This window comes from Hydra viridissima, unplaced genomic scaffold, assembly GCF_058129835.1.
Source record: "Hydra viridissima isolate aposymbiotic clone 2 unplaced genomic scaffold, HvirCarnegie_v1 scaffold_15, whole genome shotgun sequence".
NCBI classification, from domain to species: Eukaryota; Metazoa; Cnidaria; class Hydrozoa; order Anthoathecata; family Hydridae; genus Hydra; species Hydra viridissima.
In genome coordinates, this window is record NW_028324314.1 from 2,678,336 (window position 1) to 2,698,172 (window position 19,837).

The following is a 19,837-nucleotide window of genomic DNA, read 5'->3' on the forward strand; positions in this document are numbered from 1 at the left end:
TCGTTTTTGTTTTGAATTGAAGATGCAATTATCCTTTTTATAAAACAGTGTTTTGGCATCTAGTGCGCAACATTTCAATGCAAAATAAATAAAAAGCAATTAGTTTGTGAGAAAAATATCTCAAGATGGTATTTTGGGTAACATCCAAGTTTTCAATTTTTTTGTCAAATAAAAATTGCTTTCGCAATTTGAACAAATGGAAATCCGATGGAGACATGCCGGGCGAGCATGAGGGGTGTGGCAGCGGCTCCTACCCTAAATCATTTATCTTTTCTAGGGTTTGTCTTGCACAGCGCGGTCTTGAATAAGAGTAAAAATTTTTCAAAAAACAAAGGGTTGCACCCTACATCACCAAATTCGTTGAAATTTGGCACAAAAATGTAAAGATGTAAGTTAGGAAAGACTGCAAATTTTTTTCAAAAATTTTTTATTCCTTGAAGAATTACAGCAACTTAAAGTTTGTTAGATTTTGACTGAAAAATGAGGGGGGGGGGGGGAAGTGCCGGAAATGTGTCCTTTTACTATTACCCTTATAAGGTGCTTGTAGTAATTTTGCATAGCTAAAATTTGGTACCAAAGGAGTTTGAATCCTGTTTAATCTGAAAATTATAGATTTGCATCTCTCAAAACAACAAAAATATAGTTTATTTCAAGATCTACAAAACGCACCATCTAATTATAATAAAAAAGAGCATTGACAACTATAACTCTAGAAAAAATCTGACTGATAGAAAAAACTTTTGGTTTTAATTTTCTTAAAGATTAGACATATATCTACTTTACGAACCAATTTTATTTTGGCCTTATGTTTTGCTGAGGAGTTATTGATGTTTTGGTTTTTCAATTTTTATGAAGAAATTTACAAAAAAATAAGTGAGCAAATTCATTTTGGCTTCGAACTAAATACAATTATATTTGTTTTTAATCAAATTTTGAGTCAGTTAATTAAAAAAACAACACAATGTGTGTTATGTGATTTAAATTTTTACAAAGTTGTTACAAAATATTGTTAAATATTTTGTAAACATAAATTTGTTATTTTCATTACATAACAGTTATGTTATTTGAATTGTTATTTTCATTACATAATTCTTATGCCATTTCCATTGTTATTTTCATTACATAATTCTTATGCCATTTCCATTGTTATTTTCATTACATAGTAGTTATGTAATTAAATTAAATAATATTATGTAATGTTTTTTTTCATATTAATTGTTTTATTGTAATAAAATAGTGATTATCTCATCAATAAACTAAGTAATAAAATGACAAGTGTACATAATAATATCCAATAAATATTACCTTGTTAAATTATATTTAGTTATAATCAACTTTCACCCTAATTTTTGGTAGATAATTAGTAGAGAATTGACAATAATTAGTAGATAATTAGGCATTTAAAGTATGTCTATTAAAACTAATAGCTATTTGTTCAAGCAAATGTTCTTTATAAGTATAACTTTATTTTCATTTTAATCATATTGTTTGTGTTCAAGTGTACTTTGCTCATTAGGAATATTGTATTGAAGAGTTCTTCTATTTAAGTGTTTAGATTACAATTCCTCATTATAGTTTTATATGGATAACAAAATCAATCGTTCATTTGTAAATGATTATGGAGCTTGTTATAAACAATCATATACCGAAGTAAGAAGTCTGATTGAAGATATTGAGAGGAATAATCTTAAATTACTTGTAAAACGAACAAACTTGAAAGCAGAACAAATAACTAGTATATGCACACATCATCGTGATATGTTAATAGTGAGATATAAGAGTAATCAGAAAAGTTGCTGTAATCCATTTCTGACTCACAAAAAAGCGTGTAGAGGTAAAAGTTTATCCATTTACATTTTAATGGGTAATACCATTCTTAATAAGTTGTTTATTAGGATTTGCTCATTGTTTTATAATAATAGTATAACTAATGTTATAGTATTTGAGTAATATAGTACATTTTCTTTTCAGCATCTCTACGTGTGATTACAATGCATACTGTATTAGAAGCAGAAACCATAGGTTTAAATCTTATACCTGGAAAAAAGTTGTGTCCAAGCTATCGAAGTAAAGTTATGAAACATTTATCAAAAAGTATGAGTGAAAATGATGAAGATTTTGATATTGCTAGTGAAACATCCATTCAAAATAAAAAAGAGGGTGTAAATACACACTTTACAGTTGCTGGAATATCTCCTATTAAGGTCAAAGGGTTGCATAAGTCAGGTAAAATTAGAGAAAGTAAACGAAAATTGATAGCATTAACAACCTCCATTAAAAAAAAAAGTAGCCACTTCCCTTAATATACCAGAAGAAAGTTTTGAAGAACAGTCAGGTTTTGGTAATGAGTATATGGAAAAGGCAAACTTGTTTGATAACATGATAGTATTGTAAGCTAATAAAATTGCAGAGTCTACAGCAACATCTAAAAAAATACAACTGACAACACTTGCTCCAACTGACTGGTCAATAAAAATAGTTTCTGAAATATTACATGTAACAAACTATGTAACTCGAACTGCTTGTAAATTAGCATTAGAAAAAGGTATTTTAGCCATGCCTAATCCTAAATTAGGGAAAGTTCTTCCATATGTAACAGTTCAACTGGTCAAGTCTTTTTATGAAGATGATGAATATAGTTGTAAAATGCCTGGTAAAAAGGATTATGTAAGCATATAGAAAAATGTTCACATGCAAAAACGTTTGCTATTATGTAATTTAAAGGAATTGTTTGTTGCTTTCAAAACCATGAACCCAGAAATAAAAATAGGGTTTTCAAGGTTTTGCACATTGCGACAAAAATGGTGTATTACTGCTGGTGCTTCAGGAACACATTCAGTATGTGTCTGTGCTATTCATCAGAATTTAAAACTGCTTTTACATCCTCTTGGTGTGGCATATAAAGAACTGTTACCTTATATTGTATGTGACATGACTAATAAAGACTGTATGATGTGTAAATGTGAAAGATGCCCAGCAACTATGAATGCATTGGTTGAAAAACTTTATAATTTAATTGGAGAGTTTGAAGATGACGATGAAGTAGAACTTGATCAGTGGACAACAACAGATAGGTCAAACTTAACACATAGTAAAGAGCCAGTGTCTGAATACATTGACTTAGTATGTAAAAAACTGACTAAACTTGCACCACACTCATATTTACCTAAGAATCAAGCATCATACCTGAGATCAAGAAAGGAAGATATGAATGAGTTAACATCATTATTTCTGGGTGATTTTTCAGAAAACTATAAATTTGTAGTTCAGGATGAAGTACAAAGCTTTCATTGGACAAATTTACAATGTACACTAGATCCTGTGATTATCTATTTCAAAAAAGAAGGTTTTCTCAATCACAAATCTTTTTGTATTATTTCAGATGATATAATACATGGTGTGAACATGGTTTACAAAATTATTGATGTTGTCAGCAATGATATTAAAACAAATCTACCTCAAATAAAAAATATTGAATACTTTTCGGATGGGTGTGCAGGTCAATACAAGAATTGTAAAAATATTTTGAATCTTTGTTTACATCTTGAAGATTTTGGTCTTTCTGCTAAATGGAACTTTTTTGCAACTAGTCACGGTAAGCAACCTTGTGATGGGATAGATGTTACAGTCAAACGTTTAGCAACACTAGCAAGTTTGCAAAGAGATATGGGTAATCATATTTATCTCCACAAGCAATGCTCAAATATTGCAATGAAAACGTTGAAGTTGTACATTTCATTTATATATCATCAGAAGATTTAACTTTGGTGAGAAACACTCTTAAGGAATGACTGGATACTGCAAATACCATACCTGGAAGTTTCCATCAGTTTGTACCACTTGGTCATCAAAAGGTTAAAATATATATATTTAATATACCTTTTATCATCTTTAAAAAATATGCATAATTTTTTATTGATAAACTCGAATAGATTTTTTATTTGTGTGGTATCATCCTCAAAAGTATTTTTGTTTTATTTTGGACTTACAATTTTTTTTTAATTCCTTTAAAAAAACATGTTTGACAAAATAAGTAAAACGGAATAAATGTTGCTTTTTTTTTCTAGATAGGTGCAAAGCTATGCAGTGTTGATGAAGATTTTGCTTTCATGATTTTGGAAACATCCCTGTAACAACTGTATACTTAGTACCAGGTGATTATGCCTGTGTTTCCTATGAGCAAAAGTGGTGGGTTTAGCCAAAGACGACTTGAAAAAAATTGTTCTCCTTAGGAAATAGAGATTTTTTATATTTAAACTTATTTCAAGTTTGTTGAGTCTGATATGTCCTATCCATACTTTTTTTTAACCTTTTATTTTTTGTACAATCTATAAATAATGTGAATGAAAAGCATATATAAAATCATTTAAATTGAGTATTCATTTTTCAAAAGGTTTTTTTATACCTTATTATTTTGTTCTAAAAAAATAATAAAAATAATTAAGTCACTAAACTATTAATTTCTAATTTGATTAATTTGTAGAAAATTGAGATAGATTGCCTGATTTTTAAAATATCAAAAAATTTTGTGTTCATATCAATCCTTAACACCTCCTCAAGTAAACGTAAGGCCAAAACAAAATTGGTTTGTAAAGTAGATATATGTCTAATCTTTAAGAAAATTAAAACCAAAAGTTTTTTCTATCAGTCAGATTTTTTCTAGAGTTATAGTTGTCAATGCTCTTTTTTATTATAATTAGATGGTGCGTTTTGTAGATCTTGAAATAAACTATATTTTGTTGTTTTGAGAGATGCAAATCTATAATTTTCAGATTAAACAGGATTCAAACTCCTTTGGTACCAAATTTTAGCTATGCAAAATTACTACAAGCACCTTATAAGGGTAATAAGAAAAGGACACATTTCCAGCACTTTTCCCCCCTCATTTTTCAGTCAAAATCTAACAAACTTCAAGTTGCTGTAAATCCTAAACAGATAAGAATTTTATAAAAAAAATTTACAGTCTTTCCTAAGTTATGTGTCTAAACATTAGCGCCAAATTTCAGAAAGTTTGGTGATATAGGGTGCAGGTTTGTGTTTTTTGTGTTTTTTGAAAAATTTTTACCCATCTTTACATTTTTGTGCCAAATTTCAACGAATTTGGTTATGTAGGGTGCAACCCTTTGTTTTTTGAAAAATTTTTACTCCCTTATCAAAGTTCAATAAATATCAGTTTTTTTGTTTCGTGAAAACAAAGTCCATTTAAAAATATTAAATGATTTTTGGGGTTTTAGGGTTTTAATTTATTGAAAATTTTGTCGAGAGTTTTTCATTTTTATTTGATCAAATGTTTGCATTAACTTTATTTCATTTTTGTTTCGCATTGTTACTTTCTTTTTGTTTTGGCTTTTTTTTTTTTTTTTTTTTTTATAAATTTTGTTAACGCTTCGATGATTTATAAAAAAGGTTGTATGAAAACTCTCATATAATATTTATTGTATATTTAAATAGTTAGAGCAAATATTGTTCCCCAACTTGCAAAACTTACCAGCAACCTGTCACAGTGTTGTGCACTATCATAAAAGTGTAAGTCAGTCTCAAAAAACACTTTCATGAAACACGTGATCAATTTGAAGCGTTTGAAAGAATGGCAAAAGTATTTGCAAAATATAATTGCAAGGAATGTGCGAAGCGCAAAACTTTTGTGGAAAAAGATCTGAACCCGAAGCTAGGGATAAAAATTATTTTGATATGGCTTTAATGTCTTTGTCTTTTGTTTTGAATGCGAGTGAGAATTTCCGTATCCGTTTGTCTAAGTAGTCATTGTCAGACTAACAGGTGATATGGAAAAACTGCGAGTAACTTAAACTGGATTAAATTAAAAATTTAGTTTTTTTAAAAGATAGTTGTAAAGTGAGAAAATGTTTTCTGAATCATATTAATGATTTAATGCATGCTTGTCATGTATGAACTCAGCAATAGCAGATGAGTCTTTGGTTTTCTGTATTTCTCGTTAGCATCGTATCTGTTTCAGAATTGTCGATATAAATAGTGATCGAAGAAATAGAAACCATGTTTTCGAAATGTTGGAATTGCTTATCATAAAATATCTTTTCTTTCAAACGAAAACAATTTAGTGCGAGTGATTTGTGACCTTAAGAATCTAAAATTTTTAATTCTTGAAAATTTAAAAGTCCAAGAAGGATTCATCTAAAGAAGCACATTTTATATGACTTACAATCCAATTTATGCTGTAGATTACATAACCAGTGTTGGTGAAAACTGCCCCTCTAAGCTTCAAGGCTCCAACCTGATATGTTGTTAGATTGGTCTTTTAATTAAATTTAATTCCTAAATTGAGCGCGGTAAAAAATAAGCAGTTTTTCATTTACTATATTGGGATGGTCACATAATTAAATTTATGCTGCGTAATTTTAGAACTTTTATGCTGTGTAAGAATTGCATAAATAACTCAGGTCTAAAATTAATGTAACGTATTCTATTCTGAAGTTGAAAGTGCCAGAACAAACAACAAATCGCTAATTTGTGATATCTTGAGTAATGATCATTTGTTTTTTTTTTGTTTTTTTTCAAAAGTATTAACATTCTGTTTTTTTTATTATTACTTTATTGAAGATTTCGAATAATGGAACGTTGTTTGTATTCTATTGCGTTTAATTATTATCACGGCAATTAATCTTAGCCTGGTTCTTACTTTATTGTTTAGAATATCTTTTTTTTGACTTCACTAAGTAAAAAGTTTTACTTAATGAATTTAAAAAAAAATATTGTTTGTTTTGTTTGAAATATTTGTTTGAAATATTTGTTTGAAATATTTGTTTGAAATATTTGTTTGAAATATTTGTTTGAAATATTTGTTTGAAATATTTGTTTGAAATATTTGTTTGAAATATTTGTTTGAAATATTTGTTTGAAATATTTGTTTGAAATATTTGTTTGAAATATTTGTTTGAAATATTTGTTTGAAATATTTGTTTGAAATATTTGTTTGAAATATTTGTTTGAAATATTTGTTTGAAATATTTGTTTGAAATATTTGTTTGAAATATTTGTTTGAAATATTTGTTTGAAATATTTGTTTGAAATATTTGTTTGAAATATTTGTTTGAAATATTTGTTTGAAATATTTGTTTGAAATATTTGTTTGAAATATTTGTTTGAAATATTTGTTTGAAATATTTGTTTGAAATATTTGTTTGAAATATTTGTTTGAAATATTTGTTTGAAATATTTGTTTGAAATATTTGTTTGAAATATTTGTTTGAAATATTTGTTTGAAATATTTGTTTGAAATATTTGTTTGAAATATTTGTTTGAAATATTTGTTTGAAATATTTGTTTGAAATATTTGTTTGAAATATTTGTTTGAAATATTTGTTTGAAATATTTGTTTGAAATATTTGTTTGAAATATTTGTTTGAAATATTTGTTTGAAATATTTGTTTGAAATATTTGTTTGAAATATTTGTTTGAAATATTTGTTTGAAATATTTGTTTGAAATATTTGTTTGAAATATTTGTTTGAAATATTTGTTTGAAATATTTGTTTGAAATATTTGTTTGAAATATTTGTTTGAAATATTTGTTTGAAATATTTGTTTGAAATATTTGTTTGAAATATTTGTTTGAAATATTTGTTTGAAATATTTGTTTGAAATATTTGTTTGAAATATTTGTTTGAAATATTTGTTTGAAATATTTGTTTGAAATATTTGTTTGAAATATTTGTTTGAAATATTTGTTTGAAATATTTGTTTGAAATATTTGTTTGAAATATTTGTTTGAAATATTTGTTTGAAATATTTGTTTGAAATATTTGTTTGAAATATTTGTTTGAAATATTTGTTTGAAATATTTGTTTGAAATATTTGTTTGAAATATTTGTTTGAAATATTTGTTTGAAATATTTGTTTGAAATATTTGTTTGAAATATTTGTTTGAAATATTTGTTTGAAATATTTGTTTGAAATATTTGTTTGAAATATTTGTTTGAAATATTTGTTTGAAAAAAAAACATTTATTGATTAAATATTGATGATATATATGATCAAAAATATATTTGATTAAAAATAATTACATTCTTTTATTACTTTCAGTTAAGCCCCCGTCAACATCCATTTTTATTATACCTGTCATATTAAAAAAGAGTATTTCACAAAAGTATATGATTCTTCATTTTGCTACATACCGTGACTCTTCGAAGATTAGAAATAAACAATTTTGTCTTTCTTCTTCTGACAAAAAAAAGATAAAAGTTCAAGAACGATAAAGAAGGTACAATTCGCTGGTGCAGAACTTATGGTTTACTCGTCGCTAATACGAAATGTAGTGGATGTAAGATGCCCTCTACACAGCAATTAAAGAATGGATCAATTGCTCAAATCATTTTGGAGATGTCTTATTAGGCGCAGCAAAAAAACCTTCAGCTAAAGAAACGGAAATGTCTATAAGAAATCCTACCAACATTTCTGGCAAGTACAATACTTTCCTTACGTTAAGAGTAGAAGTGCGGGTAAACTGTTGATAGAGATGAATCTGTTTTCTGTCGAAGAAAGTATTTAATTGGTAGAATAATCCGGCAGAATTGGATATTTGGTTGGTACGAACCTGCAACTCAGAGAGGCTCTTTTATTTCTGTCCATATTCGCGACGCTTCAAGATTGATTCCGATCATACATAACTCGATACTTCTCGGTATTATTGTCTTAGAGTAATTTTGTTTGTGTATGATGAATTCCGAGCTCCTGCATTTTTACTTGGCACCGTTAACCACACCCTCAACTTTTTAGATCCGCAGATAGGCGCGACAACAAATTTCGTGGAACTATGCGGTGTTGAGCTCAAGCAAAGGTAAATGATGAGGCTAACTTGTTGCGAAACGGTTTCTTATCATCTATACGATGTTATTTGGCTGCAGAGACTGTATGGATTAGGTTGTATTATCATACTTTGTTTGACAACAAACATGTTTGGCTTTCTGTGCGCATCGCTCGTAACGTACGTTTTATTTTACGCAAAGTTTTTTTTAGTCTAAAAAGAATATTATCATCGCCATACAAATTTTTTGCATAGAACAAACCGAATTCCTTTTTTATTATACTGCGAAGGTTTGTTTTTTGAATTACTTTCTTTCTCTGATAATAATAAGAATGTTTATTGGAAAAATAGTCGTGAATTCCGTTGGAAAACTAATATTTGAAAGAAGGAATCATACGTTTTGCTAGAGTAACAAGTTTTATACCTTGTCTGTCTGATTACACTCGATAGAACTTTCGCGCCTATAATAAACAAAAAAGCAAGTCTTTTTAAAAAAAACCTGGCTGGCAATGTTTTGCTTTTTTTAAACAAAACCAACCGTTACTTTACTCAAGATGGCAAGTATTAGTGATTTACTCATTTAAAGTAGTTCATTTTTTGCATTGTTTAAAATGAATGCATTCTGCTCAAACCTCCATTTCAACTTAATTAAAGGATTTTCGTTTTAAATCCTGATGTTTGTTTCCTAACTTTGTGCAGTTATTTGTGTCAATATCATCAGTTTAGATTTGATACCATGATATTTGCTGGTTCAATATTGAGTTTTCAGAAATTATTTTGAATACGGTATTTTGATATGTGGCATTAGAATAGTACTGAAAAACAGAATCATTATTATAATAACGAAGTTTATTTTGAAAAAAGTTAATTTACAGCCATTAACAGATAAAGGAAGAGAGCTTTTCTGAATTTTCATCACTTTTTCGATAGTTTTCTTTAACAAACTACTTTTAGTTGTGGTTGGGGCGCAAGGGATCAAGTTTCTATATTTTATAAATTGAATAAAAGTTAAATTATAAGTTTCATTTCATTCATTGGCGAAAGGACTGAGATATATGTTCTTCATGATAAGAAATTACTGAAACGCAAGCTTTTACTATCTAACGGCTTAAATAGAGGTTTAAAGTGAGTTGTGTAAATGGAATCTTAATGGCAGTTGAAATTTATTTTAACAGAAAAAAATCAAGAATTTTGACAAGTAATGGCATTAAAACGTATCTAATTATAAATATAAAAATATAAAAGTGTTTTTTTTTATTTGTGGTGCTGCTTCAAATTGTTATGCGGTGTAAATATCTTATGCTAGAGCAACTGTGCAACCATCAAGGAATGCAGTAAGTATCACTGCGCTTGCATTAAGCCCAAACTAGGTACGTTATCTCAAACTCAGTGCTGCATGCATTAACGTTTTCTGCTGGACATAAATCAAGTTGCAGTGCCGACTTATTGTTTTATTTCTGCTGTAAAAGCCTATCTAAACCTAAAAATGATCAATATATATGCTAAATAATTACCACGGCTGCTTTAAATACCTTTCATTCTAACTAAATTAGTTTCAAACAGTTCAATTCTCATTTAAAATTCTTTTTCAAATGCATTCATTTCTAAATTTCACATTTCTCTGATAATGCTGTTTTGATAAAGATCCAAAACACAATTTGGAAACGCAGATTGAGAGTTTAAAGATGAAACACCAATATTTATTGTTTAGCTATTTTTTTAACCCAAAAAACATCAATTATATATATAATGTTTATGCAACTGAAATAAGCAATCTTTAATTTACTTTATTTACCTAGATTGGTACAAATAACATATGGTTATGATTGCTGTTTATTCAAAATGGCTATTTTAAATGAAAAATGGGACGTAACGGTGACCTATCATTGGGAAAGAGGTAAAAGTTACGCAGATGACTTGTACAAGGTTCTGACTGCTAATGGTTATGCAGTTTGGATGGATGAAAATGTTTTACAGAGTAACTTAACAGTGGAAACATCAAACGCTATTGCGAACTCCGAAATTATTTTATTCCTGATTTCAGAAAAGTATGAGAACTCACATTATTGTAAAGCGGAATACAGACTTGCTCATAACAACAAGAAAAAAATTATGCCCATACAGGTGGAAAAGTACTACCCTGTCCAAGGTTCCGAATTGCGTTTATATATAGCTGGCGAGATATGTTATAAATTGTTTGAAGATAAAGAAAATAACATGACTAAAATAATGATGGCAATAGAGAGACGTATTGGAAAAGGATTTTTGAGAAATCGTCTCAAAGGTAAGTTTTGTATGGATCACAGAATAATTGAGTTTGAATTCTTTCTAAGAAAGCAATTTGTATTTTTAGTTTATCACGAGTTGACGTAACTTGTTCTTAACTCGCATATAGAGTTTCACTGCGATAGGGGGATGATTTATAAATTATCAACCGGCTCGAAAACAAGGTTGGAGTTGAGTATGACTAAACTCGCTTTTTAAAGCTCACTTTTGTGTAAACCAACCACATTAAGAGTTTTCATTCATTCGGTCAAATTTTTTCTCCAATCGTTCAGAGAAGATAAGAGATTCAGGGAGATGGTTCCTTCCACTTAAAAAAAATTTAATCTAATTTTAATATAACTTTAGTTTCAGTTTTAAGTAAGTAGCTGCTATCATTTCGGCTTTCATTAATTCTATTACTTTATTAGTATGTCCAGTATATACACCATTAATATGTCCAATATTTCCAGCATAGATTCTTTTTTTTCTCATTTAAAAAAGGATTTCTTTGTTGTTGTTGTGTTGTTGTGATCAATTAATGTATTTAGTTTTTATTGGCTGTAAAACTTTAATTTAGTATTTTCTTAAGATGAACAATTTAGCAATAACGTAGCATTGCTCATTGCTTATGGAGATTTATTTTACGGATAGATTTCGAGTGAATCTGTGGCTATCAGTTGTCTCTAGGCGATCTCATTAGTTTTTCTTGCTTTTGTTCTTTTTTTAATTCCGTGAAAAACAAAGCAATTATTTGTTTGAGAACCTTTTTAGTGTGAACTTTCTCATTTTTAACAAGGGTGGATGCTCAAAATCTTTATATTGCTTTCACTTACTCTTGTGCTTAAAAGTATTTCAAAGATTGATATAATTGAAGATTAAAAAGACAGTTATGACAGTTTACTTAAAAATAAACTGAAGTTACGTAATCTTAGGATTTCATTACATAGAAATAACATAAGAGTGTTATTTCCATGTATGTAGTCTCCAATGTACTTCATGACATATTTACAATAATCATACAAAGGCTTTATTTCCTTCTCAAACCAATCAACTGGTAGTGACTTATACTATTACAGCAGGGCCACATATTTCCAGCCTCACATGGCTACTGTCACTATAGATTCTTTCAATCAAGGACATGTCGTATTGACCAGCTAACTTCTAATCTAAACCAAGGCGGCAGGTGGGTATTTAAAATTTAAAGAAATCTCTCCGACTATTTTCAGACAACTAATTTCTTACAACTTTACTTGAATCGTGGGGAATTGGGTTATTTATGGTTGAGTATAACTTTTAGATAACTCTAGCTGAAATCTTATAATGTTTTTGGTATGTTTATAAGTTAAGTTTTGGTATTTTGGCCTTAGCATTTCGGCAGATAAATTCATTAAGTTATGCTTATTTTCTTGGATTTATGTAATATTATGATAAATCATTTATGTGATACGTGAAGTTATTTGCTATACTTTGCTAAACGACCTATTTACTCATAATTTATGCAAAGAATTCGCTAACTAGTTCCCTGCTTTATATTACTAATGGAAAAAACCTATTTTAAAATTTATTTTTAATTTTTAAATAAATTTCATATAAGAAAATAAAACCTTTGCATAAATTTTTAAAAACTTGTTATAATCCAAGTGGTCAAAATACCCGGTGGGAAGTGAGCTAGCGACTAGCGAGCGATTAGCTAGGTTTATAGCGATTTTCTAGCGATTTTTCTTTTCTTATTTTACTCTTTCGTAATGTCTTTAACATTTTCAAAAATTCGATTTTTAGTGTTGGATCTATTATAATTATGAAAATAATTGAACTTTAAACATGTCGATTTTGTAACGATATGTCGCTAGCTACATATCGCAGTTTTTAAGAAAGCGATTTTATTACGAAAAGACGCTAGCTACATATCGCATTTGTGTAGCTGGTTACCAGATAGCGATAAATCTATAGCTAGTCGAATGCTACATATCGCAGCTTTTTAGCTATCGATTTAATAACGATTTATCGCTAGTTACATATCGTAGCTTTGTAGCTAGCTAAATGATAGCCACAAATCGATAGCTAGTTGATAGCTATTTATCGCAGCTTTTAAGAAAGCGATTTTGTTATGATAAGACGCTAGCTACGATAGTAGCTTTGTAGCTAGCTACATGATAGCCACAAATCGATAACTAGTTGATAGCTACATATCGCAGCTTTTAAGAAAGCAATTTTGTTATGATAAGACGCTAGCTACATATCGCATTTGTGTAGCTGGTTACCAGATAGCGATAAATCTATAGCTAGTCGAATGCTACATATCGCAGCTTTTTAGCTATCGATTTAACAACGATTTATCGCTAGTTACATATCGTAGCTTTGTAGCTAGCTAAATGATAGCCACAAATCGATAGCTAGTTGAAAGCTACATATCGCAGCTTTTTAGCTATCGATTTAACAACGATTTATCGCTAGTTACATATCGTAGCTTTGTAGCTAGCTAAATGATAGCTACAAAATGATAGCTACATATCGCAGTTTGTAGCTATTGATTTGATTGCGACATATCGCAGCTTTTTAGCTACCGATTTTAAGTCGAAATGTTTTATACAGTTGTAGTTTCGGCGCACTGTTGCAAAAATGCACTTTACATAAATGTAAAGCATTAGGCCGGGTGAATAAAAATGAGCAACTTCTTTTACTCAGTAACTGGTCAGTTTTACGTGAATAAAAACTTCAGCAGTTTTCTTCATATTTTTATTCGCGTAAAAGTAAGCAATTTACTCAGTAATTGTTCAATTTTACGTGAGTAAAAACTTAAGATAAGTTTTTGAATTTTTTTTTCACGTAAAGCTGACCAATTACTAAATAAAAGCATTTCCTCGTTTTTATTCACCCGGCTTATAATGAAATAAACAAATTACATTTTTAGTTCATCAGGTCGTTAAGAACAGCTCGTCAAAAAGGTTTTGAAAATGCTAGAGTATCTTTAATTGAAGATGCTAACATTGAAGCAGTTGAAATAAAATACTTGATAATTAAGAATGTGATGCAATTTGTAATAATGTTATTTCATTTGAGTTTAGCGATGTAATTAGTTCAGATGAGTCATCTGATAACATTAAAGCAGTTGAAAATAAAATACTTGATGATTGTGAATGTAAGGCAAGTTGTAATAATGGTATTTATTTGAGTCTAGCGATGTAATGAGTTCAGATGAGTCATCTGATAAAGACAATAACATTTGCGTGACATCAAAATGCAACAACATAAATCAAAAGTTTTTTGACTTTTATGTTATATATTATGTACAATTTTTGTTACATATTACAAATGCTTTATTTCAAATGAATTATATTTTATATTTGTATTGTAACAGTGAAGTTCTGGAATTAAAAAACTGCGACATAAAAATGTCAGAGAAACTAAAAAATTGGTCTATGGACGATTTAACAGAAGATGACATTCAAATAAAAGCAATGCATAAGGATGATGTAAATGCGGCATGCATATTGCAGATAAGTATTTTATACCCTGTTGCAATTAAAAGGTAAAAAAGGTTTCAGTATTAACATTTTTTAAAAGTAAATTAATGTTACAAAATTGTATTTTTTGTTTATTTTATACATTTCAGTTGGAATTGATATGAAATCGCTTATTCAAAAAATTCAAAAATTTGTAGTTAAAAAATTTTTACTCCTACTAATGGGCTCCTTAGACTAATTGTTCGTGTGGGTCAAAGCAAAAGGCAGAGCATTCCACCTTTGAATGTGAGTGTTTTTAAACCAACTTAATAAATTATTTATATTGTAATCAATACACTAAGTATTGCAGAAAATGTGTTCAGTATTTAATTTAGGTATTTTAATTTTTATGATCTGTATTTATTTTGATTTCTGGTGTGCTTTCTTATTAATATAGATTTTTGTGAATGTTTATTGTACATATAAAACTATGATTGTACGTATACTAAAAAAGTTGTTTGTTTTGTAGCACATTCTTTCTGCAGAATCAGAAGTAGAAATTGATTTTAATACGTCAAAAAAACAACTCCTATAAATCTACAAAACAGAGAGTGAAAAGATAAAGCCTTTTAGAAGAACCGTCGTTATCATCATGGCCATCGTGGGAGCCACCAAAGCTCCCTGATTCCAATTCAGTATACATTTTTAACAATTTTTTATCCCATTTGTGAAAATAAGAATTTTTATTTGGTTTTATTTGTCTCTGCCTCAATGGATCAAGTAGATGACTCTCCAGTTACACAGACAGTGTTTCCATCAGAGTTGCAGTCTGTTTCACAAATTTAACCACTATTGCATTCATCTTCTTCCTTTTCGTTACTATCTCAAAAAAAATGGGATAGACCAAATAAATAACTTTATTCTGAAAGCAAATGTCGAACCCAATACGGTTGAAGGCATTCAATTTATAGTGAATGCCATGTACAGAAAAGTTTGTGGGTTGGAAACAGAAATGCATACCATACATTCACTTTTAAACACTAACCGTGGTAATAGCGAAAATATAAAAATAGATTATTTACCAGCAAATTCAGTTGAAGAGTTTGACTCACTAGAAAAAAAAAAAAAAAACTCTAATGATAAAGATATCATTTGCAGAAAGATGAACACGGTTTGTAGATTTGGGGTCTTAATATCAATGAAAAACCCTATGAAAATCCTTTTAAGGGGTGATAGTGCATGTCTATGGGAGCCCAAAATAAAGGGTTTTGAAATCCTTCATTAACATCCAAAGCATAATTTTGGTCAAGAAGTTTATAAGCTTTTGCATACCATAATGCGATCTATTTAAGTGCTTAAAATGCTACAAGACATGCTTTGTTTAAACAATATATATAATATAAAATGTAATGCATAAAAACAAAACTTTTTTATTTTAAAAGCTTTTATCCAAATATGCATCTTATTGCTGTTCCGATGTATCATGAGAAATTCTCAAGTTCGAACTTTGCCCCTCGGTTAAAAAATTACCGGCCAATAATTTTCGGGAAATGGCAATAATTATTCAAAGAAGAAAGCAAATTTAAACACAGCGATTGCAGAAAATTTGTTTGTGTTATATGCATGAAAAAGGGTGATCAAGAGTTGACTGAAAACTATAAGTTGAAAATTTTTCAACTGATTCAAACAGACATAGATTTCAGTGATGAAAGAGTGCCTTTGGCTACTTGTGTTTCATGCAGAAAAATCAATCATGTGCCTAAACTCTGGTTGTAGGTTTGATAGAAGTTGACTTGAAGTCAAAAAGTTTAGGCACATGATTGATTTTTCCATGCTGGAAAAATCAATCATGTGCCTAAACTTTTTGACTTCAAGTCAATTTCTATCAAACCTACAACCAGAGTTTCATCAGTTTGTGAGTGCCTTTTATGCCAAATTGCCAAGATCAAAGGAAAGGAGAAGCATCCGTTTGACAAAGTCAAAGAATCCGAGGAAAAAATTCCAAAGCAAACTTCTCAGAGTTCTGAAAAGCGCTGCACAAAGTGCTTGTCAATTGTTGGCCGAGGACTTCCTCACAACTGCACCATTGGAACTCGCCATGAAAACCTGAGAAGAATGCCCACAGATGATCCCGTAGGTGCAGAGCAAGTAGCTGCAGCAGTCTTAGCATCTAAAAGCGCATCTCCAAAGGCACTATTAGACTCAGTCAGCCTTGTGGAAAACTTTTGCCATTGAGGAGAGGTAATTACTTCTATTGTCTAGTTAATTATCATAGTATTATTATGCTAAATTAAAGGCACTCAAAATGTTGATTCACAAACATTTAATTTATGACCTGTAATAATTAGTTATGAGAAAAAGAAACCAGAATGCTTTTATATTAATTAAAATGCTAATTGCAACTGCTTTTATTGAAAATTCATCTCTTAATTAATTACCCTGCTTCAATTTTATTTTATCAACCTAATTTTACTTTAAATCATTCTCATTGCAAGAATAAATTTTTTTTTCCTAATGGATGTTATTTTATTGTTTTTAAAGGTCCGTCATCGGCTCAGCAGCTATTCCAAGAACCACTCACAACAGAAAATATGGTTCAAATTCAGCAAAATACAGGACTTTCAAACAATGGCATGCGAAAACTAGGTTCAGCACTAAATCAAATCAGCCCAATTAGATTGGTGGAGCCAAGTTTTCCTTTGAAGTTTGCTCAAGCCGGCCAGAAACTTAATGATCAGTTCATGGTCAGCAACATCAGATTGGCTGAGAATGGTCAAACTTGTCTAGTTGTGCACTGCCAGAGCCTCAGCAATCTCAGTGATGTTTTCAGAGCATCACGAAAACTATCAGAATCTTCCATTTTAAAACTCAGGATTGATGGTAGTGGATCATTTCTGAAAGTGAGCTTCACTCACATTGTGTTGGAAGAAGATAAGACTCCTCCACACAGCCCAGTACAGAAGACAATCAAGCTGATGGCACCAGGATCAACCAAAAAAACGAGTGTTAAGCAGCAGATGCTGATAGCACTGTCACAAAACACTCCAGAGATTTACCAGAATGTGAAGGCCATTTTCGACCTCATTCAAATCAAAGAAAAATGCCAAACAGGTTCTTTGGTTGTCACTTGTGACCTAAAGCTGGCCAACATTCTTTGTGGCATTCAGTCTCACAGAAGCAAACACCCTTGTTGATGGTGTGATGCTGCATCTCCAGGTCTTGAAAATTGTGGACAACTTCGGACTTTTGGCCAGATCAGAAGACAGCATTTTGAATACATCCAGGCAGGAGGAGATTCAAGAAAGTCGAAGGAATTCAAAAATGTCATTCATGTGCCTTTGATTGAATTTCAAGATGACAAGTTTGTCCTTGAGGCTATTTCACCAATGGAGCTCCACTTATTACTTGGAGTTGTGAACTACATCTTTAAAAATCTTTACGACCTGTGGCCAAGGGCCAAGGAATGGCCTCCATCACTTCATATCCCTATCCAGCCATACCATGGGGGGCATTTCAATGGGAACGATTGCATGAAGCTTCTAAGAGGTCTGGATAAGCTTCAACAGCTTTCAGAAAAAGAAGGTTTCAGTCCAGCTCTTGGCTTCATTCAAACACTCACACTATTCAAGACAGTGGTCACTTCGTGCTTTGGAAAAAGCCTGAACCCTGACTAAGAATCCAAGATTGAACAGTTCAAACTTAGCTACACCAACCTTCCTATTTCTGTGACTCCCAAAGTGCACGCAGTGTTTTACCACGTGCCACAGTTCATCAAGATGAAACAAATTGGACTCGGTCTCTTCAGTGAACAGGCAACAGAAGCTCTACATTCCAACTTCAAATCTCACTGGGAGAGATTGCACCCAGATTATGTCAGTCACTTTTTAAAATGTGTCATTGACTACAACAGCAAGAGAATTTAATTTTTTTAGAAAAGAAAATTTTGTTCAGAACATGCCTTTTCTCTATTATCCATTAATGTAAATCCAAGGTTGTAACAGAACTTGAAAACAAACTCACTTAGAAAATAAATTAGTTAAAGAATATTGGTTTGAATTTTACAGGCTAGTATGTTGTGTTTTGTAAAAAAAAATGCAAAAAAAAATTTTTTTTCAACAAACTTTTTGGGCTACTCATAGCCTAAATGTATGGGTACTTCATAGTAAAACATTCAAAGCTAAATAATTCTGTTGGATTTTAATCCAGGATTTTCAAATCACTCTATTTGTGTTCCATATGCCATGCACTATCATCCTTTAAAAGGGTTTCCATAGGGTATTTCATTGATATTAGGACCCTAAATCTACAAACCGTGTGAAGCGAATTGGTGGGAAAAATGTAAGTGACTTTTTAAAAAACACTTTAAAAACTGGAGCAGATAAAAAGTGTAGGTTTATAGGACCAATCGAAAGTTTGATTTTTGATGCAGCTTACTGTTTATTTCCAACTGCCATTGAATCCAGTATGACTACCTTAATTGCGAAATACTTGAAAAAATCTAAAGATCAATATTTTCTAACAAGAAAGAGAAATTCTTCTTTAACAAGTGATTTAAACAGTCCTGTTAGAAAAATTCGAAAATTAAACACTGACTCATGTAGTGATTCCAGTTAAATTATTTTTTAAATTTGTTTTATTATTTATTCACCTTCTTTTTTTTAGTTATTTTATTTTTCTACCATATTTTTAAATAACTTTTAATATTATTAACTTAATTTTAGCAAAATCATTTAGTTGTCAATGACTTTTTTTACTTAAAAACAATTCATACATTTTCTTTTAACATTTTATTATGACTTAAACATTTATAATTTTTTATTGAAACCAGTTTTAACATTTTGTATTTAATTTGTTATAAATGCCATCTTATTTCAATGGTTATAATTCATTCCCCTGAAAAATATAGCATGCGATTTTTTCAGGAATATCTTCTAGCCTAACCAATATTTTCTAGCCTAAAAGTGTAGTTATTGTTACGAGTTTTCACTAGCTATTCTCTACCTTAATTAGCTAGCGGGTCGCTAGCTTATTTAGCTAGCGAATCGCTAGCTTATTTAGCTAGCGATTCGCTAGCTTATTTAGCTAGCGATTCGCTAGCTTATTTAGCTAGCGATTCGCTAGCTTATCAAGCTAGCGATCCTCGTGGCCAAATTGCTGTCTTTATCGTAACGTCTTGTCGCTAGCGATCCTCTAGCTTAAAAAGCTCGCGAGCCTCGTGGCCAAATCGCTATCTTTATCGTAACGACTTGTCGCTAGCTAGTCGCAAGTTTTTGTAGCAAGCGATCCTCGTGGCCAAATCGCTGTCTTTATCGTAACGACTTGTCGCTAGCGATTCGCTAGCTTAAAAAGCT

At 30.1% G+C, this 19,837-nt stretch overlaps 3 pseudogenes across 1 annotated transcript; all 3 read left to right on the forward strand.

Moving 5' to 3' along the window:
• Positions 1-1,581: 1,581 nt before the first annotated feature.
• Positions 1,582-4,198, forward strand: LOC149878178 (uncharacterized; annotated as a pseudogene).
• Positions 4,199-14,143: 9,945 nt separating this feature from the next.
• On the forward strand, positions 14,144-19,154 carry LOC145180916 (uncharacterized; annotated as a pseudogene). Its single transcript, XR_016447719.1, has 5 exons — positions 14,144-14,540; positions 14,650-14,792; positions 15,016-15,181; positions 15,225-15,657; positions 18,807-19,154. The product of XR_016447719.1 is annotated as an uncharacterized LOC145180916 (transcript).
• Positions 15,942-18,530, forward strand: LOC149878179 (uncharacterized; annotated as a pseudogene).
• Positions 19,155-19,837: the final 683 nt, after the last annotated feature.